This window comes from Acipenser ruthenus, chromosome 43, assembly GCF_902713425.1.
Source record: "Acipenser ruthenus chromosome 43, fAciRut3.2 maternal haplotype, whole genome shotgun sequence".
Lineage (NCBI taxonomy): Eukaryota > Metazoa > Chordata > Actinopteri > Acipenseriformes > Acipenseridae > Acipenser > Acipenser ruthenus.
This window is the reverse complement of record NC_081231.1, coordinates 1103086-1126670: the sequence shown is the minus strand read 5'-3', so window position 1 is coordinate 1126670 and position 23585 is coordinate 1103086. Positions and strand designations below refer to the sequence as shown.

Below are 23585 nucleotides of genomic sequence, written 5' to 3'. Positions count from 1 at the left end.
CACAAGCCTGGAGTTAAATGGCCAAGAGCTTGTGAGAAAACTGCATGGGACACAGTAAACACAGATCTCTGCGTTGCATTGGAAAGATTAAGTGGAACAGTTGAAAAGAAGCTGGATAAATTTGGGGACATCATCTACGCATATGGAAGTGAGAGGTTTGGAGTTAAAAAAAGGAAGGAAAAAGTACAAACTATTCCTGGAAAGTCTAGACGGCAGCAGGAGATTGAACGCTTAGTTAGAGAAAGGAGACAGCTGAGGAACCAATGGAGAAGAGCAGAACAAAGTCAGAAGGAGGGACTCAATCTCTTACAAAGGGTCATAAAAGATAAGCTTGCAACATTGCGCAGAGCTGAGCGCCTACGGAAACGCTACAAAAAGAAGGAGCGTGCGAGAGCGAACTTTTATAAAGACCCATTCAAATTTGTAAAGAAGTTATTCACCAGTGAGAAGAATGGCACACTAAAAGCATCTAAGGTTGAGCTGGAGAGATATTTGGAGGAAACACATACAGATTCAAAAAGGCAGGAGCCTATGTCAGTTCCGTCAGACATCCCACCTATCAATCCACCAGAATACCAAATGGAGGACTGTGCACCTAAGTGGAAAGAAATAGAGCAAGCTGTGAAAAAAGCAAGGGCTTCATCATCTCCAGGGCCTAATGGAGTTCCGTACAGAGTGTACAAGAGTGCTTCAGGAGTTCTACGAATTCTGTGGAAATTGATGAAAGTGGCATGGGAAAAACAGGTTGTACCAAGAGCTTGGCGCCGAGCAGGTGGAGTCTTTATACCTAAAGAAAAAGATTCTACAAGCATCAGTCAGTTTCGTCCCATTTCCCTATTAAACGTAGAAGGCAAGATTTTCTTCAGCATTATTGCTCAGAGATTGTCAGCTTACCTATTAAAGAACTGCTTCATTGACACTTCAATACAAAAAGCGGGCATTCCAGGTTTCCCAGGTTGCTTAGAACACATCAATGTGATCTGGCAACAAATTCAATCAGCTAAAAAGGAGAGGAAGGAGCTCCATGTGACATTCCTGGATTTGGCTAATGCATATGGTTCAGTGCCACATGAACTACTTTGGGCAGCATTTGATTTTTTCAGTGTACCGATGACAATAACAAATTTAGTGAAAGCCTATTTTGGAGATTTGCAATTCAGTTTTTCAACTTCAGAATTCAGCACTACATGGCAATGCCTAGAGGTTGGAATAATGGCAGGATGCACCATTTCTCCACTGGCTTTTACCATGGCAATGGAAGTAATCATTAGGGCATCAAAATGGGTAGTAGGAGGAGAGCGCTTGGCTTCTGGAATGCGACTACCACCAATTCGAGCATACATGGATGACATGACAACCATGACTACAACAGTAGCCTGCACTAATCGATTATTGGGCAAATTAACCAATAACATTGAATGGGCACGAATGCAATTCAAGCCCACTAAATCAAGGAGCATCTCTATAATTAAAGGCAAAGTAGTAGATAAAACATTCTTCATTAATGGTGAGGCAATACCAACAGTGTCTGAGAAGCCAGTGAAGAGTCTTGGGAGATGGTACGACGGGGATCTAAAGGACACAGTTCGTGTGGGAGAAGTTAGACAACAAGCAGTGGAAGGGTTGAAGAGCATAGACAGCTGCGCTCTACCAGGTAAACTAAAACTCTGGTGCTTTCAGTTTGGTCTACTGCCGAGGTTGCTGTGGCCACTGACTGTGTACGAGGTTTCTTTGACAACAGTAGAGAAGCTGGAAGCTTTAATCAGTTCATACATCAGGAAATGGTTGGGAGTTCCACGCTGCCTCAGCAGAGTGGGACTTTATGGTAAAGGAATACTGCAGCTACCAGTCTCTGCTCTAACCGAGGAGTTTAAGTGCGCCAAGGTCAGACTGGAAATGACATTAGTAGAGTCACGCGATAAATGCGTAAGGGAGGCAGCACCTGTGTTGAAAACTGGAAGAAAGTGGGCGGCAAAGAAAGCTGTGGAAGATGCAAAGGCTGCCCTTCGAATTGGTGATATCATGGGGCAAGTTCAGCATGGAAGAGGGGGTCTTGGTTTCAGTTCAACTCCTCCTACATGGCACAAGGCGGCCCCAGCTCAAAGGAGGAAGATGGTAGTCAACGAGGTGCAAAAGCAGGAGGAGAGGATGAGGTGTATAAAGGCCATTTCCCAGGCCAAACAGGGAGAATGGATGAGATGGGAGAGTGTGGAACAACGCAAGATTGGCTGGCAAGACCTATGGTCAATGGAACAGAGCAGGATCAGTTTCCTCATCAGATCAACATATGATGTTCTCCCATCACCACAGAACCTAAACCTCTGGGTAGGAGAGGATCCCTCATGTCCTTTGTGTTCATCACCTGCAACATTAAGGCACATTTTGACAGGATGTAAGGTGGCTCTTAGCCAAGGACGGTTTACTTGGCGCCATGACCAGGTGCTGCGATGTTTGGCCTTAGCATTGGAAGACAAGCGTAACATGACCAATAAGTTGCCACCTGTTCCATCAAAACATTACACACAAAAGACAACATTCCTCCGCCCAGGAGAGCAACCACCAAGAAAAGGTGTTAAAACCAATCCTCGCCCAGGACAACTGGAAGCTGCTAGAGACTGGAAAATGCTGGCAGATGTTGGTCAACGGCTTATTTTTCCACCTGAGATTGCCACCACTAACCTTCGACCAGATATTGTCTTGTGGTCTGGATCAGCACGCCTTGTTCACCTGGTAGAGTTAACAGTGCCATGGGAGGATGCTGTAGATGAGGCGTATGAGAGGAAGAAACTGCGGTATGCTCAACTAGCCACTGAAGCGGAACAGCGAGGATGGAGAGTTCGGGTTTACCCAGTGGAAGTGGGTTGTCGAGGATTTGTGGCACACTCTACAACCCGGTTTCTCAGAGACGTCGGATTCAGTGGCCAAGAGTTGCGTCGCACAGTGAAGAACTTATCTGAAGCAGCAGAGAGGAGCAGCAACTGGCTGTGGTTGAGACGGAAAGATTCTGGCTGGGGACAGGTAAGTAAGCTGGGCTGAGTTGAGTGGGGGACGGAGGGGGGTGATGCTGGGACGCCAGAATCACCGTCGAGCCCTCTTGAGGTGTCGTGGGCTAGTCGACGAAACACTGAGGATGGAAGGTGCCCACTTGAAAACCCCAGAGATGTACCCTACTTAGCTCAATCCAGACGGTTGTCATGCTGATGCGCTGGGGAGGCCGCACTTTGGTTGATCCCCGGAGCCAGCATCGCAGCCGTTGTGTGTGCTGATGCGCCAGGGAGGCAAAATAAGCTGATCCCTGGAGCCAGCATTACACTTCAGCCATTAACACCAGACAGAAGGATATCTACATCATCATATGGAAGGAAACGTAAATGGAGGGAGACACATATGGATCACATTAGTTTACTGTAAAACTACGTCTTAGTTGGTGCTTATCTTGGCGAGAGCCGAGTTCAAATCAGCATGAAGTTTTAACATCTACTCTCGTGTAATGGAAATCTTATATATATATATATATATATATATATATATATATATATATATATATTTATTATGTCACAATCCTCAAATCCTAGGTGATGCAAAACTTTTGGCCACAGCTGTACAATCAGGTTCGATAAGCAGCAAATTAGCCAAGGTTTGTAGCATGATCTCCAAATCCCCAAGGGGATTAGCACATGCTAATTCTGTGATCACAACCGAAGCACAGTATTTCTGATAAAAGCTGAAATAATTGTGTACAGAACTCGAAAAGCGAATGAAACAGGCTCGCAATTAGCTACTGACATCGCTTTCCATCTGCAGCCTGATATTATGAGTGATGGGAGATGGGAGATGGGAGAGGGGAGTAAGAATCTGCCTGCCCACAGCACTTTAGATTCCAATCAGTTTCAGCTCTGAAAGCTTTCTGGTGACGCCTCTTGTCATGTAAATACTAATTTCCTGTATTGGAGTGGGGGGGGTGGGGTTGGATTTGACAAGGGAAAAGGGGACGTCAATCATTATGTCGGATGCCCCTGTGGGTTTTGCCCGGGAAAGAGAACAATTTCACGGGCTACTGCCCCCTCCCTAGTGGGTATTGGCTAATAAGAGTTCAGTCATTAGGGATGCAGACTGATGAGCAAATTACCGGAAGCTTGCACACAGTGCATGCCTACAGGCGGTACTGAATGATCTTCAGCGGCAATGCAGACAGGTGGGGGCACTACGCAGTGGCAACGGGATACAGTGGGATGAGGCTGTCATTGATCAATGCAGTATACTATACCTTTAACACATGATCTCCAATGGCAATGGAATAGTTCTAGTCACAAGTAATGGCAGCCACAATGGGATGAGGCTGACATTGGAAGAATGGTACCACAGTATGCTAACTATGCCTAATGATCTTCAATGGCAATGTAGACACTATAGTGGCAATGCAATAGTTCCGACCTAAGGGGCAATGAGAGCTACAATGGGATGAGGCTGCCATTGGTAGAATGGAACCACTGTATGCCAGCTATGCCCTTCCCAAATGATCTTTAGTTGCAATGCAGCCAGACAGCGGCACTACAATGGCAATGGTTCTGTATTATATTAAGAGGCAATGGTAGCAAAGGGCAGCTACAATGGGATGAGGCTGCCATTGGTAGAATGGTACCACAGTATGCCAGCTATGCCCTTCCCAAATGATCTTCAGTGGCCATGCAGTTCTTTATTCATTTCATTTTAAATACAGCACTGGAGCTTGTTAAAATGAGTTCCTTGGGCCATTAAAAGAAAGGATTGTTAAACGAGATTTTAAGAGAAGAACTAGACAATGAAATAGTACTGAAGGCTGAACTCGTTACTAAATGATACAGAACACATCCTTGCTAGAATAGTCTTGTGGGCCCCTACTTCTGTTCATTTAATATAATACATTTAAATACCTTAAAAGGTATATATAATGTACTGTACAGTTCTTTAAAAAAATAAAGTGCATATGAAATCAAATCACTGTAAATAAAAATCAAAAAATCGCAGTTATACTCCTACCTAAAACCTCCGCCTGCAGTCATTATGACGGTTACATTTTAAACAACACCAGTATTAAAATGAAAGACAAAACTATCGGATACAACTGAAAAGTTTTATTCACAAAACCGTAAAATTTTTTTAATTTAAAACGACCGTAACATATGTTGCGTGTTCTGTCACTTGGTGCAGCATTGCATCCAGGTTATGCTGCAGCAGCCTGACTCTTTGCAGTTTTCTGATTGAAATGCTTCTGCCGAAGCGCCATGGCTAGCTTCAAGATGAAATCTCTCCTACAGATATTGTCCCCGGTGCATTCCTTGTACAAAACGCAGGAATTGATGGCTGCCAGGTCCAGTAGAGAGAACAACAAGCTTGTATATAAAAAAATAGAATATTGAAGGTTATATTCAAAATAAAAACTTGTATTGTGAAAGGCTGCTTTGGCGGTTCTAGGTGGGCAGGATTATAACTTCCATAGTTTTGCGATCCTGCCTTTCAAACGCTTTCAGTGTATTTAATGTCACAAACAGACAACCGCATAACTTTCAGACACGCAATTTAAATTTGAAAACCTCAAACCTTTTTACTGTTAACAGGCCACACCCATGCAATTCATTTCAAATAGTAAGAGAAAAGGACCACAAATGGTAAAATGCAGGAGACTTTTGTTTAAGATGCCTAATTATAGCACAAAGCGGTCTAGCGTGTGCATGAGTGCCTGTTGTTTCTATATCGCTGATTACAAACCAAAAACTGAGATTCTCACACCCAGAGGCGTTTTCATACAGGCAGATATATAAAGTATTGAAGTGACACATCTTGAGGTGTTCGAATACATCTGCACAAAGCTGTACTGTATTTTCCACTGTCCTTCTACACGACTGCAGCTTGTTTAGGTGTAGCTATGTTTTGGTTCAGAAGCTCTAGTTCCCTGTGGGGGTTCCGCACAGTCCTTTCATATTGCTATTGTCTATCAATTCTGGTTAATCCACTAGAGGAGTAATCCCCACTGAGGCGAGAGGATCACATTTCAACAGCAAAATGCACTTCCTTGCGACATCTGACACCCAAATCATTTCAAAGGCAGGCTTCCAAAAAGCTTGCAGATAGATCTCGAAGGGAATACATAGATCTAGAAGAAAAAAATATGAGTTGCAAAAAATGTCTGCAAGGTTACAGGGGGATGCATTCAATTCTACACATTGTCCTACATCCACTAGGGATAGCGTAGCGTAAAACTATGAAACAGTCGCGATATATGTATAGAAAATTGAGAGTTAATGGGACTACAGCCAATTCCGAAATGTCTACTGGAGGCTAGCAGAGGATGAAAAAAGTTTGGCGAGGACTGATGCAAAAGTAATTTACTGTGTTCCTCATGTAGAGTAAAGGACGGACAGATCAAAGGTTCAAAAGGTCCCCAATTTAAATAAGGACCATCAGAGCACAATATGTGAGTGATAATGATCTTCAATGACCCAGCACGCACACACACACACACACACACACACACACACACGCACGTATCTCTGTCTTATGCATGTGGAAGCCAGGCTGTATTTATAGCTGCAGCCTGGCAGACAGATGGTATGAAGCCAGCCCCAGGTGGTGGCCACTCATTTCACACCCCCAGAGTGTTCACTGCACCGCCAGTCAATTCAAAAGCAAACACCAGGGCATGCATAATGAAACCACAGATGCCTGAAGCCATGAATTACTAAGACACCTGCCTACCTATCCGAGAGACCCAGGATTCACTGTGAGATCTTTTTTTTTAATATTACAAATATGTTTTTTGCAGTGTAATGGCGGGCACAGATATCCAGCTATGACCAACAGTTTTCCATCACCCCATAAAAATTAATTTTGCTTCGCAAAGTCGAATGAAACCTGCTGAATAATGTTATCTTAACGTACTGAATTACATACCGCTTTGAAGTTTTCCATATAATAAACGGAAAAGAAAAATGACAAAAATTGAAAAGTGTGACATTTTGAAATCTAACATGACATACTGTACTACTATCATGGCTTCCGGTAGATCTAAATTATGATTTTTTTTTTAAAAGTCTCAACCCTAAAATTCTAGGCGATGCAAAACGTTTTGTCCAGAGCAGTACAGAGGCTTGTATTTACAAAGCACAAGTATATCAGTAAATTCAATCCAGTGATTCTCCAGAGGATAAGCAAAAATGTAAGGGATGGATGAATGGACACACCTCCATACATCCTCAGGGAATATCTATAGGTCTAATAGTTTAACAACAAAAAACAAGTTTGCCATCATTGCATGCAACTTTTCCTTTACTGTGATACATTGTATTTTGGATTCAGTTTGAACATTAAAGCTGTAATACAGTAGTACGATAATGATATTTCAGTGCTTGTATTTCTTGTCGCATCATTGTGCTCTATTCCTGCGATCTAATTTAAAAGCACAGAATCTAGTCATTTTTTCCCCCAGTGTTTTAGATCACCTGGTGGGGCTCTTCAATGCATTTCTAACTCCCTGTGTAAAAAAAGTGCTTTCTGATTTCCATTTTAAACTCTACTCAGCTTCCATGTATGCCCTCTTGTTGTCTCTGTGCTAAATTTCAAACAGTGTCTTGGGTTAACTTTATTCCATTTATGATTTTCTCTGTGATTTTCTAGGCTGAAGACAGGAACAGGGTCATTAAATACTGTGTTCTTTAACAATGGTGCTTTAATTCCTAATCACCACACACACAGGCAGGTGGCATTGCACAGCGATGTAGCGACGATGGCATCTGCAGCAAAGTACAGCACTCTAAAACTGATCGCCACCTCCTCACCCCCTGGGCCCAAAACCGCCTACCAGGGCAACCACACAGCAGGGGCTGCAGACAGCAATAGCAACCATGAAGATTTCTCCTAGAAGACTGTGTGTGACGCATGCAGAAAAGTACCCAAGGGAAAAAAACCTCCCCTGTTGGCATATTAATATCGCCCAGAAGAATATATAGGATCAGTAATGGCAGCTATACTGCCCAGACAGACAGTGATCCTGGTATGGTAATGCAATGGGTTACTAGCAGTATGTATGGTGTAGTTAAAATATGATGCCACTGTGTTACCATTCTACAAATGCCAGCCTAATACCATTCTGTCTTTGTACAAAACAACTAATGTCATTGGTACAGGGCTGCAGCCAGAGACTGAGCTGCTGCCTCACCCCCTAAGAGAATGGGTGATCCCTCCAGTCCAGCACAGGCTTGAGGCATGGAGACTGAACTGCTCCCTCACCCCCCTAAGAGAATGGGTGCTCCCTCCAGTCCAGGACAGGCTTGAGGCATGGAGACTGAACTGCTCCCTCACCCCCTAAGAGAATGGGTGCTCCCTCCAGTCCAGGACAGGCTTGAGGCATGGAGACTGAACTGCTCCCTCACCCCCTAAGAGAATGGGTGATCCCTCCAGTCCAGCACAGGCTTGAGGCATGGAGACTGAACTGCTCCCTCACCCCCCTAAGAGAAAGGGTGCTCCCTCCAAACCAGGTCAGGCTTGAGGCATGGAGACTGAACTGCACCCTCCCTCACCCCCTAAGAGAAAGGGTGCTCCCTCCAGTCTGATCAATGTATAGAAGTTTCTACTGATGCTCACAAATCAAAACGTGTTAAAATACAGAACTCGAGTCACTCCAAGACAGCTCCAAGGAATCATTAAATCATAAATAAATCTTTCCACACAGAACAATCCAAAAATTCAAAGGCAGCTATTTATTGTTTGTCATCACCAGCGGCGCACCGTGGATTTATGATCACATCTACGGCGGGCGACATAATTAAGTGTACATGCCCTCGTCAAGTATAGGGCAATAATTCTTCAGGAGGAATGGCTGGTTTATTATTTAATCAGAAAGTGAAGGGAATGTCAGATCTTAACAGGCGACACCACCTATCCTTGTCCAACTGCGGGAAATCAATGGCTTACTAACTGAATGAAGTATAGATAAACTGTTTATTAAGTTATATACATGCCAAAATAATCATGTTCACATAAAAAGAGTTGAAGTTGTAATTAATAGAGTTAAACAGAAAGAAGTGTGTGTAGTTACCATGGCATCAAAAGCCTATAAGTACCTCCACTGTTTGTTTTCCAATGCACTTCCCCTTGACAGAGGCATGTTAAACACACCAAAACGTTGGGAAGTTGGCTCTTTTGAGCACACACTTTTAATAAAATAACAGGTAGAGGTTCCAGTAAGAATGCTCCAAAAAAAGTAGCCTGTCCTCAAACGAGGACAATGGCACCTAATGGGTTAAACCATGTCAATGGGGACAGCACAGCAGCCAGCAACCCTTTACAGATCTTGAAGAAGCCTCCTTCTGTGCCCTATTTCAGCACCACTCCGATGGACAGCTCACTGGCCCACAGATAACACTTTTTTCCAGATTACTTTCTCAGTCAGCGGTCTGTGACTGGATTAAAACGTGCATCACGGTCTAAAAAGCCATCACAGAAAGCAGTGGAGTCCCATGCTGAAAATGCATTCCTTACTGTGGTTCTCAGATTAAAGACTACATGGGAACAATTCCTTTACTTTGCCACTGTTTGGTGTCCTGTTGTTCCTGTATTTATTAAAAGTGAGCTGCACAAAGAGTGTTTTTAAATGTCGATTTTAAATGACTGCTGAAGACTTCGAATTGTTTGTTTCCGTAGTTTATTTTTAGTGGGGCTCACAACATACTGTAACGCAGGGCTTCCCAACCCTATTCCTGGGGACCCCCTGTGTCTTCTGGTTTTTATTCCAACTGAGCTCTCAATTAGTTAACTAGACCCTTAATTTAACTAATCGTTTGCTTAATTAGTCCTTTTCAATTGTTCTCAGCTCCAAAAAAGTTGCAGTGTTCAAGTTACTTATAACATACTATAGCTAGCTTAAAATCTGCAACTGCTTAAGAGCTGAAAACAAGTAAAAAGGTCTTATAATTAAGGGAATTATTAGTTCATTTAAGGGTTTAGTTAAGTAACTGAGAGCTCAGGTGGAATGAAAACCAGAAGACACATGGGGTCTCCAGGACCAGGGTTGGGAAGCCCTGCTGTAATGCATCACCTTTGACAGCAGGAGTGTCGAACTCCATTCCTGGATGGCCGCAGTGTCTCCTGGCTTTGATTCCACCCAAGCTCTCAATTGCATCTGTAAACCTCACAACTCTCGACTATACTGGACTATATGGCACCCAGTTGTATCAGTACTTGCATCATCTTGTACTTGCACTTAACTGCTCCACACGTTGTGTATTTTACTACTGCTCTCAATCAAAATTATGTTTTCTGTATCTTATACTTCATTTTACTCTTCTGAACTCAGAAGAAAGCACAGAAATAAATAAGACACTTTTTCGTCTATTTATAATTAGACCCATTCAGACCCACATACACTTAATGACACTATGATGTCAGGAGAGCAGCTCCTGACATCATAGCCAACACACAAGAAAAAATACATATTTGAGTAACTGCATCACGAACCACTGAGAAAAATTTCAAACATTATTTTAAAAAAGGAGGACATGTAATTAAAAGTGCTCTATAAATAAGTAAATACAATGAAGAGCCTGTAAGCAGCCCTTGGGAGCACTGGAAGGTAAGGTAAGCAGTGCTCAGAAACTGGATCGAATCCTGGCATCTCAACACTGCATGACCTTCAAACCACAGCCCTACAGTCTACTCTCCCAGCACTCTGCGGTGAGCGGTTTTCTCTTGAAAATGAAATCCTGTCCCGTTCAGGTGGTGTGTCTGGCTAAGTGCAATACAGATTGGCATCTGGGAAGCAGGAGGTGGGGGTCGTGCTGCTCATGCCCATGTGAGTTTTGTTTGGCACCCCTTTGAGTCGCTTTGCAGAAGCAGACAGAGCCCTACCCAACACATTCTTATTTTATTAGTGTGCCGAAGGATCAGCGGGCGTCTTCCAATCCCACGACCTTGCCAGCTTCCTTTTCTACACCCAGGAACTCGAGCGAGGATGTCAGCGAGCTATCGGCCTCTGAAGGACAAAGGCCAGCCCTGCAGGTGTCCGCTCTGAGCTCTCTGGGCACCGGTAGCGCGATGAGGAGAAACAGTCCCTGCTGGTTTTACCTCCCTAACCCAAGGGAGCACCAGATTCAATGCGATGCTCCATTCCCTAGCGAAGACCGGCGACTTCACACAACCAGGATGTGAACCTGTGCTGTACGACTATATGAAGCTCACAGAGGATACCGCATGACAATTATTATTATTATTATTATTTATTTCTTAGCAGACGCCCTTATCCAATGTGACTTACAATTGTTACAAGATATCACATTATTTTTACATACAATTACCCATTTATACAGTTGTTTTTTTTTTACTGGAGCAATCTAGGTAAAGTACCTTGCTCAAGGGTACAGCAGCAGTGTCCCCCCCACCTGGGATTGAACCTACGACCCTCCAGTCAAAAGTCGTAACCACTACTCCACCCTGCTGCACTGGGCAGGTTGAAACATTGGATTCTTTAAAGTCTAAATTGAATGTTTTTTCGAATGTGCTTTTATATAATTGGTTGTAGCTGGAGAGTGTATTGTACATGTGAGCTCTCTTCTGTTGTTTTTAACTGTACAGCGCTCTGGGGTGCCATGGTGTGAAGGACGCTATATAAAAATACATTTGTATTGTATTGTATTGTATTGTATTGTATTGTCCACTTGACCAGACTTCACCCAGCTACCTCCAGACCCTCATCTCTCCCTACACCCCCACCCGACCTCTCCGCTCCTCCTGCACTAGAAGACTGGCTCTACCTCCTCTACGCTCCCCTGCCTCCAGAGCCCGCTCCTTCTCCACCCTCGCCCCGCAGTGATGGAACGACCTTCCTACGGATGTCAGGACTGCCCAGTCCCTGACCACCTTCCGGCGCCTCCCTGACTCACCTCTTCAGACAACACCTGTAAAATCAACTCTTCCCTTCTGGACAATATAGCACTCTGCCTTTAATACACTAACTTGCACTTACCTGCTCCCTATTCTACTGTATTTAATCCTGCACTGAACCCAATCTGTAAGATCTTGTATTTCACTTGCACTTGTATCTAACCCTGATGTAACTATCAACACTGTTATCTGCTCTTGAACTGCCCCGATATCAAATCGTACTGTGTTTTGTATTTGCTCTTATTAGGACTGAAGTCATTGTATTTTGTATCTTGCTCTTAATTGTACTGTAATTCTTGATATGTATTTTATTTTGAATACAACTGCAAGTCGCCCTGGGTAAGGGGCTTCTGCTAAGAAATAAATAATAATAATAATAATAATAATAATAATAATACACTTGTTAGCACAAACAATATTGTCACTGGTCCCCAATTTCCACAGTTTAAGTTTTTTGCTTATATAATAGACTTCAATTTGGTCCAAACGTAGCTCCTGCGTCGTGGAGCTAAATCTATTTCCTGATCTGCTGCGTTTTACTAATAAAGCATCTGTTACAGCAAGTCACATGAACCCATTAGCAGCAACCACACTTGTAATTTCACTGAGAGGGTAGATCTCACACTCAGAATGTCTGTGACAAAGGCTTCGAAACACTGAGATCACAACAGCTTCCATATAAACAGAATGAACAGGCCATTTCATCTTTTTAAACATAGATTTAAGGACATAATGGGTTTAAAAAGTGCCAATAACAGATAAGCAAATGGATTTTAAATCATTGGTTAGCTCTCCTTTAAGGGTCTATAATGGGTGTTTAAAATGGAAGACTGTAGTGTTGAATGTAGCTGTTTGAAACTGTGGGCTATTACTACTGACTGAGTAAGTGTCTGTTGAGGTAATTACAGTTATAACCCTGCATAGGACACTGCCCTGTGCCTCTCCCAACTACCTATCAGACTACAGCATTCAATAATAGACAGAGGGGCCATCTTATCTCTAAGAATAACTGTATATTCCTGTATGCACTTGGAGATCAAAAAATGCAGAACTCTTAAGTTGTTCCACAAAATTGGAGCCAGAGCTTTTGTGGAACTCTGTTCCGGTTGACATTAGGCAGGTTGAAACATTGGATTCTTAATGAATTGAAAATAACTGTACGGATTATCATACGTTAATATAATGAGTGCCTCTTATTTTAATAAATTTAGCACAGTTTCAGCCGACAAAAACAACACAAGATGACATAACCCTACCCACAAGGTATCAAACTGTAATAAATATACTTCTAAGGCGCCAGACTGCAGGATAATTATTTTATACAGTGTTACATATTTAAAAATGTTAGTGTTGAACTTTAAAATTAAAAAATGTAAAAATTTAAAAGGATTATCCGGGTCTAGACCTGCGCTACGCAACGGTAAACCGGGGTGATTATTTTTGTGTAGTCCAATTCCCTGACAGCTGTGCGGAGGGGTGTTGCCATGGCGACAGGCCCCTCCAAACCCTCCCTCTCGTCCCTTGAGGGCTCGGTATTTACACAGCGAGATTTCCATGGGTTTTAATTAGCCCATTTATCTACATCCGCATCAGCACAGAAAACTCAAAGAGTCTTATTAAGAGACGCCAGCATTGTATCAAAAACAAAATCTCCCGCCCTCTCTCTGTGCCTCTCTCCCAGATCGCTCTGCCAGCCTGACGTTCGTCTCGCACTTTAGCACTGTAAGTTCCGACTTCAGTCCCGTTGCCCTGGCAACGACGTGGTAGTATTCCACAAGAAACGCACCACGCAGAGCACCGAAAGGCGGTATAATTGGACTAAATTAGTATACCTAAGAATGTAGTGTTAGGACTTATTATATTGCAATATTGACGACTGTTTTAAACACTCCATTTTCAGCTCTCTAGTTCAGTAAATATGATATAATATATTATATTTTATATTATAATAATGAGCACTAGTCTAAACACTCCATTCCCAGCTTACTAATAATAATATAAGAATTAATCCCATCAAGAATGTCCGGTTTATAAAATCAAACAATCACAAAGAACATCAGACATTAAAACAACAGTGGATCATTTCTAAAAAGTTCAATGGGAAACATGTGTTCAAAAGACCAGCAAAAGATGAAAAAGCCCGGTAGCAACAGACGCTATCTCTCACTCTCATTCTCCAGCACTGCTGCTATGAATACTAAAGCTGTTCAATTGCGTGCCAGAGCATTGATGCACAAATGTGACTGTTGAATGCTTAGGATCAAAATCTTACTGATAGCTCACCAAAGAAAGGTGGTCTTTCTGGTTTGGGGAATACGGTACATTAATCATAAAAAATCGAGATGGAATAAAATGATGTTGTGATGCATTCCTATGACTATATGACATTCCTAATGAGAATTCAATTTCTCAACCTTCAATGCAGGCAGTACGATGTAGCACAGTGGATTCAATACTACGGACCTGCCCGCCTGTATTCCAGTGGGAAGAATTCCTATTCTTTCAATGCTATCGCGATGGTTTACAGACTCCATATACTTCAACATTAAGATTGGTGAAGGGTACAAAGAAACCTTCATTCTCCATTAGCACAGCTAAAAAATTACAAACTACAGCTATCAAAAAAAAAAGTGATAACCGCGATATAATTGTACAGATTACTGATCTGTGTAATGTAAGAACCATTAGGCACCCCATCCCCATGTCCCCAGAATTTAATATCATGTTAATACCAAGAGGCAAGTCAGTGCCAAGATAAGACAAGATTCTTTGATCCAGAGGCGAGTGTCTTAGCCATTGCGTCACTGTCCATACTCTGTCAGAGAAACACAGACATGCAAAAAGTAAATCAAAGACTTCCCTTTGTTTCCTTTGGGGATCTGCAGGGCTTGCTTTACTCGCTGCTCCAGTGAAACAGCGACTCTATTACAGGGAAGGGGGAGCCAGCTGTCTAATAAATGCCCAGGCTGCTTTTTCAAACACCTACACAGAGTGACCGCAGCATTGGCCTTTCTCTTACAGACAATGAAGAGAGAGAGAGAGACAGAGACACACAGAGAGAGAGAGAGAGAGAGAGAGAGAGAGAGAGAGAGAGAGAGAGAGAGAGAGAGAGAAGCTGATTCTAGATAGCGAAGTAAGTTAATATACTGGCCTTTTAACCCTGGAAACCAGGATTTGAATCTGGTTTCCTAGGACACAAGGTAAATAAGTTATCAGTTTATTTATGTATTTATTAATTTATTCATTCTTTAAGCAGGAATAATCTCATTGAGACAGGAGGGTCCTGGCAAGATGACCAGCGACAGACGTCAGCCGTTCATTTCACATCATTAAAATCAACATCATCGTACATTCAATCTGGGATCAGGAACATTTACACGTCCAGAATTCTTGCAACCTACTCATTAAAATAAATGTCATCTTAGTCATAGTTCTACCACAGGCTAGCGGATACATTTGGGTTATTTATCTGATCATATCCTGGATACTCTGGTCCAGACTATTCCATGTCATAGGGGGCACTGTGACTAAGTGCCGATTGGCCAACACAGGACCTTCTCTAAGGCGCTTGATAAGTAAGTGTAAGATGAGTGTAAATCCACAATAAGAATACTAGCATACCCTCACCCCCCTAAGAGAAAGGGTGCTCCCTCCAGTCCAGGGCAGGCTTGAAACCTGACCTGCTCCCTCCCTCAACCCCTGAGAGAAAGGGTGCTCCCTCCAGTCCAGAGCAGGTTTGAATGCATGGAGACAGACTGCACAGTGACTGCAGTGTAGTAGTCTGCCCAAGCCACTGCTAGAAAGAGCATTGCGATCCTCCTGCAATGACAGTGCACTCTAAGCCAGCCTGGGTGAACTGAGGACCCCAGCACGTCAAATTGCTTCTCCACGGGGGTTAAACACTAAGCCGCTGGACTTATTCCTCTATTGATTTTGCGTTATTTCTCCAAGCAAGCTGACTGAAACGCATTACCTCGACAAGCATACACACATGCTCCAATGAGACTGAACTGCTCCCTCCTTCACTCCTAAGAGAAAGGGTGCTTCCTCCAGACCAGGACAGGCTTGAGGCATGGAGACTGAACTGCTGCCTCCCTCACCCCCTAAGAGAAAGTGTGCTCCCTCCAGTCCAGGGCAGGCTTGAGGCATGGAGACTGAACTGCACCCTCCCTCATCCCTCTAAGAGAAAGGGTGCTCCTTCCAGTCCAGGGCAGGCTTGAGGCATGGAGACTGAACTGCTCCGTCCCTCAGTCTCCCTAAGAGAAAGGGTGCTCCCTCCAGTCCAGGGCAGGCTTGAGGCATGGAGACTGAACTGCTCACTCCCTCACCCCCCTAAGAGAAAGGGTGCTTCCTCCAGTCCAGGGCAGGCTTGAGGCATGGAGACTGAACTGCTCCCTCCCTCAGTCTCCCTAAGAGAAAGGGTGCTCCCTCCAGTCCAGGACAGGCTTGAGGCATGGAGACTGAACTGCTCCCTCACCCCTAAGAGAAAGGGTGCTCCATCCAGTCCAGGGCAGGCTTGAGGCATGGATATAAGGAGACTGAACACTTTCCTTGCTAGTGTACTACCCTGAAGAAACCCTAGCAGAACCAATTAGCAGACCACTGCATTACCAATTCCGATACTAATATGTCAAGCCAGTAACTTTTCTAACCTGCCCAAAATCTCAACACCAGAAGATGGAAGTAATATTCTAATTTTTGCTTCAATTTTAAACAAAAGATTTTTGCTTCAATTTTAAACAGAATTCAGAATGCTGCTGGAGTTGGCTATGGATCCCACATCAGCGTAGATTTTGTTATTAGAGAAATATGGTTCAGTGAAACATTGACTAGACAACACTGCTCCATTATACATATTTGTATAAAATGCTGAAATGAGCTTTGATTCCCCATTCTTCTATCACTGGGTGATGTGGACTCAAGTGGGAATGTATGAAGTTCTCTCTCAATGGTACCATTAAGAGGAATATGTGTGGGCTGGTTTTGCACACATCCGACATGCCCACATCACCCAGTGATTGAAGTATGTGAATCGAAACTCAGCATTGAAGCCACTGAGAAAGACTTTTAGTTTCTTTTAACATTTCTAGCGTCGCCGCTATTGAGTGTTTTATAGCTCTATGAAAGAATAAAGAATGGAGGAATGGACAGATATACAATAGGTTGCAAACTGAAAATACGCAAGTCGCTTCGTGCATCGGCTCGCCTTCCCAGTAATCTATCACTGCTTTTCTTAGGACTGACCTCTTTTCAAAGTTGACTCCTTTGTGTGAGCTCTTGAAATGTAGCTGTGAAGCGTCTGCACAGAACGATTTCGAAACTCAGATAACAGCTTAGAAAAAATACCACGAAAAACAGAATTCACCCTCATAATAAAATATTTAATATTTAATCACAGTCTGATAAGCGGTTCTCTCAATATATGCAGAAGCGTGACATGCAGACGGATGGATAAACTGACAGACAGGCACCTTCATCACCAGAAAATGATATTCTCAAAGGCAACCGCTACTTCATGTTAAAGGGTACATAAGGACCTTTTTATTTCATTGTGTTACATGTTCCCATGTGTTGCTACAACTGTTTACTTAAGGTGTGTGTATTGTATTTTCTTTATATTTTGACCACTTTTTAACTTTTAAATTGCATTCCCTGCCTCAAGATGGCTTCACATGTACCCGCATGGACCTCAGAACTACATTTCCCATCACCCTCCTGCTCACTGGTAAATCCATCTCCGTGACATATGTGAGCAGGAGGATGATGGGAAATGTAGTTCTGAGATGTCCATGCGGGTACATAGGAAGCCATCTAAAAACTGCATATCCCCAGTTAAAGGCAAAAAACAACAACATGTTGCTAGTGCTGTACATACTAACGTATAGAAGAGAATGGATGCTGAAGCACTCCTTTAAAGAAAGGCGATGCTGTGTGTTAAAAAGGGGATAAGAAAAATGACTGTCATGTCTTGGGTCTCATGACATGAAAACGATAAACCCCAGACAGAATCTTAAGCCACATTAAGGTTGAGAATCCCTGGCTAGCTATGTGACGAGGCCTCGACATTGCATTCCTGTGATGTAACAAAGGCTTGAATAGATGGTTTGGGGTTCTGTGAGTCAGCTATAAATCAGACAAGAACATCAGAGCATGGTCTGCTAAAAGAAAACACAAGAAAATGAACCCTATCACTGCCTGCAAGCAGGATGCACAGATTGAGACCTCTGATACATTGTAGAGGCTATATTTTGCTGCTGTATGCTTTTTTAACCTTGGTTTTTACCTCAGCTATGTTTTTACCGTGGATCAGTTGCTTTCTGATTTGTAATTCCAGAAAGGCTATCTATTCAGTCTTGAACAAAGAAGACTACGCGGCGATCTGATTCAAACATTCAAAATCCTAAAAGGTATAGACAATGTCAACCCGGGGGACTTCTTTGACTTGAAAAAAGAAACAAGGACCAGGGGTCATAAATGGAGATTAGATAAAGGGGCATTCAGAACAGAAAATAGGAGGCACTTTTTTACACAGAGAATTGTGAGGGTCTGGAACCAACTCCCCAGTAATGTTGTTGAAGCTGACACCCTGGGATCCTTCAAGAAGCTGCTTGATGAGATTCTGGGATCAATAAGCTACTAACAACCAAACGAGCAAGATGGGCTGAATGGCCTCCTCTCGTTTGTAAACTTTCTTATGTTCTTATGTTCCTAAAATAAAAAACCCACTGCTTTTTATTAAACTGTTCCTGAAAAAGGGGCTTCCTGTTTCCTCCACTTTAGTTACGATAGGGACAGCGAGACTTACCAACAGAAGATAAGGAACAGTAAAAGCAACTCTCTCAATAGACCAGTTGCTGTCCCTGAAGGTATTCAAATCAATGTAAAGGCTTCTCATCCAATCCTCTCCGCCTGCAATGGCCCTGCTACCCACTGACAATGTCATGACTATCCCTGCATCTAAAATTGCAGAAGAGCACGTGCATTAAAATGATATGAGCTGGCCCAGGGCCATGAATCATCCTTGAATAACCAGATTATAACGCTGGCTGCACATATGTAATGAGTGAAGGTGTATCACATATCCACACACAAGTGATTCGTTGTGCTTTCCGGTGTATATTTTTTTTTTAATGGGCAGCTCACATGGATGTCCCTAAAGCATGAACCAAGCACTTTTTCTGGGAATGAGAGAGATCTGATTCTCCCAGTTATCCATCTATGTGTATCCATTGCTGTGTATACCTATCTATCAATACTGTAATAAGGATGGCATCTCTGTCCATCAATCTAGCACTGTCTAACACTATTCCAATCAGTCTCTGTGCAGTCATCTGTTCTCCTATCATTTTTTTTTTTACACAGATCAATAGTTCATATAGTATATTCTCAATGCATCTATCTTTGGAGATCTGTGACGGCTTTTAATTTTAGTGCTGGGGCAAATGTTCCAATATTCGAGGAAATGCTGCTTGAAACATATTTGCCAAAAAAAAACTCTTTTTTTCCCCCGAAATCTACTAAAGCATTTTACAATCGAGTCTGCTGTGCACCTTGTTGACAGTCCGCTTTGCTTATATTCTCTCTGCTGTTATGTTAGCTGTGGGGACCCAAGCTCCCCCCCCCCTTGGAATCAACATGCTATTACATTACATCACTCTGAGAGACCAATAGGCTTGATCAACTGTGTATCTGTTATTGCAAACTATGTGTTTGATGTAAAAAATATATAATAATAATAATAATAATAACAATAATAATAATAATAATAATAATAATAATAATAATAATAATAATAATAATAATAATAGGGTGGCCAACCTTGGTTCTGGAAAGCCACATGGTCTTCTGGTTTTTGTAATGGAACACGTTATTTTCTTAATTGGTCAACACTAAACATTTTTCCAGTGACTTTAGCCAGTGATGATTTAAAAGGTACCCAGAAACCCTGCAGGACTGTGGCTCTCCAGGACCAGGGTTGGCCCACCCCTGTACTAGACAAATTCCATAGTTTAGCTATCTGTGCTCCTTGTTGACTGTCCACTTTGTTTACATTGCCCCAAGCTTCCTGCTTCTTGAAATCTGCTTGTAATGACGTCACTGCGAGAGACAAATATTCTTGCTCCAGCTCTGTGTGTTTGCTTTTGTAAACTCTTGTGTTTGACAAAATAAATACTGACGGATGATATTTCCAAAAATGCTCCTAAAAACCACTCAAACATTAACCAAATTATTATTTCTTAAAATACCTATAGGGCACTAAACCTTTTAAAAAATATGTTTTATTTATGGATACAAGCTATTACTTCAATGTACATAGAGTCAAAGGCGTTTAACAGCACTTCAAAGGGACTTAGGAAAAACAAACGTGACAGTAACCACAGCGTGGAGCGGCTGTATATTTAAGTCTAGATAGATAAGCCTTTAGGGTTACCATATGGCTCCAGATTAACCGGACGCTTTGAGACAGACCGGGATTTCAAAATCCCCCCTAAATTGAAAGTAATTCACGTATAAATGAGCTCCACCTTTGCTGAGATTAATCCTGCTGTGGTGGAATTGCTTGGGCGCAGCAAACAATTCACACTGATCAGCTGCTTCTGATCAGATCTTAATGAACGAATAGCTAATTTATCGATAGAGCAACGAGATGACGATGCGATTGTATTTGCAGAATAATATGGGCGATTGAATTTTAACAAACAGAAAAAAATAGCGACTGGCTGCAATTCGTTCTTAGTATAATACAATTATTTGACGCGCATGCGGGTATTTAAGCACCATTATTAATTGTAGCTAAGGATGGTTCATTTACACCTTCATTTATTTCAATTTAGGGGCAAGTTTGAAATCCCGTTCTGTCTCACAGCGTCCGGTTAATCTGGAGTCACATCGAAACCCTAGATAAGCAGATACAGACAGACATTAAAAAACACCATACCGTGTTGTTATATACACAGAATTCAACGCGTTAATAAAACTGCTTTGAATTACAGTGATGAAGCCACCGCTCCCAATACTCTCAACCCAAGCTTGGCCTACTGGCTTATCTATATAGCAAAGGACCACGGTTTACAGAGATTGTTAAAAAAACAACAACAACAACAACAACAACAACAACAACAACAACAACAACGGGAGAGAAGGAAAAGGCTCTTCAACAGTATCTGCCAGACATTGTTCGCGTCTCCCTGCTGGCTAATTCTCCGTACATTAAAACTAGCTGCCTAACATCCATTTTCAATTACACCACACGAACACATTGCACATTATATAGACAATAAAATATCATTATTTGGGGGAAATTGTCATTTTTTTTATCGAAAGGCTTAGCTGAGCCAAAGAGTGCTTGAAATTCGTTTCGCCTTTTTTTTAAATGTTGTTGTTAGTTCTGTCTCAATTGCATTGATTTGCAGGTCCTGTAAAAACATAACTAGCTTACAGCGGTTTTTTTGGTTTGTTTGTTTTTTCGCTTTTGGTCTTTTCAGAGTTACTGCATCCGGTTGTTCTCTTATCTGCGCTGTAAAATACATCGCTTTCCAATTAAACATAAATATTAGGCGACAGACACATACAAAACGTGTTTACAATTACAATTACACAGTTTGTAATAAATAAAGTGTGAATAGAGAAAACACATTTCGTGTAAAAAGAAAAAAAATGATGTATTTATGTGCATTATACTTTGGTTCACACACCAACACAGAAATTGGACACACGGGCCAAAAAAATTAACCTTATAATATGTATAAATTTCAGGGCAACTGGATGTACTACACCTGTGCGTATTACAGGATTCAGCACAAGCTCGATTTAAATGCTACGGTAAAAGTGAGCAACACCGCCTGACCCTTTCAAGAAACATTGTGATGTCCGTCTACAGTATCTCACAGTAAATATGGGGTGTTCTTCGGACATAGTTCCATAACTCGATAGGAACCATTTTTAAAAAATGCAACAAAAAATCTTCTGTAATTACCCTGATAGCAGAGGGGTATTGTAAAGAAGAAAAAAGCGAAGAGATTTGTCATTAGTAATAATAATAATAATAATAATAATAATAATAATAATAATAATAATAATAATAATAATAATAATAATAATAATAATATGCCTTCATTTAAGAACATTTACCTGTATTATATTACGTATAGACACTCTTAAAATGCCATGATGTATCGATTATTAGATTATGTTAATTTGCAACCTTTATTTTGGGCGCCACAAACAAATACTGACTGCAATCCATAGCTAGCTAGGCAGTTGGCTAGATAGCTTGCAAGACAGATGCACGAATATGCATCAATGCATTGCAATTAATGTGTGGATTTGTATAACCCCGTTTCCGTACAGCAGACCCAAAATATTGTATTATTGTATTTATTGTATCATGCATTTCTTTATCCGTTTAAAACGTGTACAGTACCGATATTACATCGCCTTTTATTACTTGCAATACTCTGGTTAGCCTCCTATATCTGTGAATGCTAATTCTCCCATGCAGCCCTCTGTGCTACAATAACATGGCAGGGCATTGAAACGGTGGGAACGTTATACTGTGCATGTATGTAATATTATTGGTATTGCGAACATCAGATCACTTTCTACCTTGAAGGGAAAAAAAAAATATTTTACTATACAACAATAATCCACGCCGCTTTTTTTCTGAGGGAAACTCAATTTTCATATTGCTTCTAAATCTCTAGAACTTTATCAATCGCTTCTGCTTCAAGTCTGACCTTTTTATTGAAATAGCTAGACGGGGTCCCCGTTGCTGTTCTCTCTCTCTCTCTCTCTCTCTCTCTCTCTCTCTCTCTCTCTCTCTCTTCTCTCTCTCTCTCTCTCTCTCTCTCTCTCTCTCTCTCTCTCTCTCTCTCTCTCTCTCTCTCTCTCTCTCTCTCTCTCTCTCTCACACACACACACACACACACACAAGGAGACCCAGAAACGTATGCAACTATCCACCCTACAGCTATGTGTTTTTAGGAGAGACTAAAACCATCCTTTCTACGTCCCGCCCCCCCTAAAAAAATTATTTTGGTTTGCGCTTGTAGGCATTTACAAAAGCTAGCACAACAATACACATTAACAAAATGCGTGCTTACTTAATATGTATAATTTTCATCCACTGCTCGCTATTGTAAGCCGCATTTGAAGGAAAATACAGACACAGCAGAGTGTAGGGTCTTTCTGCACGGGTAACGTGCTTGTGTTGTAGCAACCTCTTTTTGCACAAAACCCACACACAAAACAAAAGGAATACGTGGAATCTGCCGGCCGCTTACCTGGTTCGTCTCCCCGGGTCTCCAGGTTATGTATATCCGTGTTTAAATATTGCAATTTGGGACGCAGTATTTTTTTCCCCCCAGTGCCTTGCACACAGACGATGCTAGTCCAGTCCATCCACCTGCATTTCTGCATTAGACAGCGTCAACATCAGCACCACTCGCGGACCCGCCCCCCAGGCCCGGCCTCTGACATCTCATTGGCCAGCCGACGAGCTGAGGGCGGGGTTAGGGCATGGCCACCCAATCAGATCCCAAAGCTCGACTATACATTAAATACCCGATGCGGCTCACAAACCTTGTTGATTGAAGAGGCAAGCAGCCATTCACGGTTGTCTAAATAAAAGTCTATAGCGCTTTATGAAGGTATAGACAACTGGACGTGTTGAA

At 42.1% G+C, this 23585-nt stretch overlaps 1 protein-coding gene across 18 annotated transcripts in view; it reads right to left on the bottom strand.

Moving 5' to 3' along the window:
- The window catches only part of LOC117962483 (neurexin-2-like), a 431235-nt gene extending 407894 nt beyond the window's left edge, over window positions 1–23341 (bottom strand). For 11 of the 18 annotated variants that reach the window (XM_059012175.1, XM_059012177.1, XM_059012176.1 and 8 more), the window contains exon 1: window positions 23196–23340. The gene's annotated coding sequence lies outside the window, so the exon portion shown is untranslated. Of the gene's footprint in view, window positions 1–23195 lie in introns of all 18 variants that reach the window. The other 7 variants (XM_059012162.1, XM_059012163.1, XM_059012164.1 and 4 more) reach the window with 2 other exon arrangements.
- Window positions 23342–23585: the final 244 nt, after the last annotated feature.